General features: G+C 37.4%; 1 pseudogene; it reads left to right on the top strand.

Moving 5' to 3' along the window:
• The first annotated feature begins 478 nt into the window (after window positions 1-478).
• On the top strand, window positions 479-1,290 carry LOC136381286 (pre-mRNA-splicing factor SPF27-like; annotated as a pseudogene).
• The last annotated feature ends 951 nt before the right edge of the window (window positions 1,291-2,241 follow it).

Below are 2,241 nucleotides of genomic sequence, written 5' to 3'. Positions count from 1 at the left end.
TGTATCAATAAACTAGAAAAGAATCAAATAAAAATATCAGGAAAATATATAAAACAGCTATGTGATATATTGGATACTCCTCTCTCTATATATATATTATATAATATAGATAATAAACTAAACTAAATATATATAATTATATATATTTATATATAAATTTATATATCTGGATGGAATGTTTTAAAAAATATTATCTATTTAAACAAAGTCATGGGCTAACATAAAGGAATCTGCAGATTCTCTGGATAAGTTGAAATGAGGAACAATCCAGGAAGCTTTAAAGTCAACTCTTTTATTGAAGTCTTCTACATCCTCAGAAGTTGCTCCTCTGTTTTGAGAACCCTAGGGAAATTGGTAGTAAAAATTAACTCAGGGCCTTCTCAATATGGGTAATCAATAAGGAGCACAAGAATAAAATTGGGGAACCAGAGAGTTACAGATTTGGAAGTGTTAAAAATAATGTATCCGGAATTTAAAAATGGCGGGCATGGGTTTGGTGGCTAGAGAGGTTTTGGTGTATGCACTGCCTATTTTGACTAAGGTTATGAAGCGCTGGAGTATGGGGAAGTGGTCACGTGCTGATGGAGGAGGAAATGCACAGATACCAATCTACTAAAAATTACATGCGCTACCTGGCAACTCCGCATAATTCTGGTTTTGAAACTGACATGAAAAATGACTTTGAAAAACTGGCGGCCTGTCAACCAATTGAATTGCTCAGTATGAAATGAAATCTAGTTCATAGGATTGATCACGCACGAAAAGAATTCCTGAAGTTAAAGCAACATATTCAAGATTTAAACAGGCAGTGAAAGAACATGCAACTCACAGCTGGACAATGGAGTCAAAATGGGTATCCCTGGTCAGTAAAAATGATGACATTTATAGCAGTGGTCCCCAACCCCCCGGGCTGCGGACCAGTAGCGGTCTGCGGGCCATTTGGTACTGGTCTGAAGAAGAAGAATAAATATTGATAACTTACATTATTTCTGTTTTATTTATATTTAAGTCTGAATGATGTTTTCTTTTTTTAAAAATGACCAGATTCCCTCTGTTAATTCTGTCTAAGACTCACTTTTGATGCTTGTCTTGGTCATGTGATACATTTATCCATCCTATCCTAAAGACCGGTCTGTGAAAATATTTTCTGACATTAAACTGGTCTATGGCCCAAAAAAGGTTGGAGACCACTGATTTATAGGATTATCGTGCAATTAAAAAATGAAGGCCTTTCAAATGAAACAACAACATGGAGAGACCAACAAAGAAAACATCTGACAAGACTTCTGAAAAGACACATGAATTCAGTGGGTAGATGGGAAGGAAGGTGGATTAGGCTTTCATAGTAGATCGTACACTGGCTTAAGAAGGACAATAGCATCTTAGGGAAATCATCAGAGTTTAGAAACCATAAAAAGTGGACTGTTATATTCTATTTATACATTAACAATAAAAATCAACTTGGTGGTATGTTTTTTTATCAAAAAACTTTAGACTTTCAAAATAATTATGACTTTAGAATAATATATCATAATTAATTCTGAGCCACTTGAACTATATTTTTTATCCAAGAGATCTTTACTGAAAGTTTTCAACCTCTACAAGAAGTTGGAAATTTTGGTTTATATGTTTTCCAAATAAAGACTTAGTTCTAGGCCCTGGCCAATTGGCTCAGCAGTAGAGCATCAACCTGGAGTGCAGGAGTCCTGGGTTCAATTTCTGGCCAGGGCACACAGGAGAAGTGCCCATCTGCTTCTCTACTCCTCCCCCTCTCCTTCCTCTCTGTCTGTCTCTTCCCCTCCTGCAGCCGAGGCTCCATTGGAGCAAAGTTGACCCCAGGTGCTGAGGATGGCTCTGTGGCCTCTGCCTCAGGCACTAGAATGGCTCTGTTTGCAACAGAGCAATGCCCCAGATGGGCAGAGCATCGCCCCATGGTGGGCGTGCTGTGTGGATCCCGATAGGGCGCATGCGGGAGTCTGTCTGACTGCCTCCCCGTTTCCAACTTCAGAAAAATACAAAAAAAAAAAAAGCTTAGTTCTGTACAAATTCTTGATTACCAAACAAGACTAAATAAATATAGTGGCTCCACATATGTCATTTGCCATCATCCTTACCATAGGTAACAGTCATATAAAGCTTAATAAAGCTTAATATGTGCTGAGCATTGTTCTAAGCACTTTAGGTATATGAAGTAAACTTATGCAAATAAAAATATCATTTGATCCTGAAGGACCTTAGATA

Source organism: Saccopteryx leptura, chromosome 9 (assembly GCF_036850995.1).
Source record: "Saccopteryx leptura isolate mSacLep1 chromosome 9, mSacLep1_pri_phased_curated, whole genome shotgun sequence".
Classification (NCBI taxonomy): Eukaryota; Metazoa; Chordata; class Mammalia; order Chiroptera; family Emballonuridae; genus Saccopteryx; species Saccopteryx leptura.
This window is presented reverse-complemented; position numbering and strand designations above follow the sequence as displayed.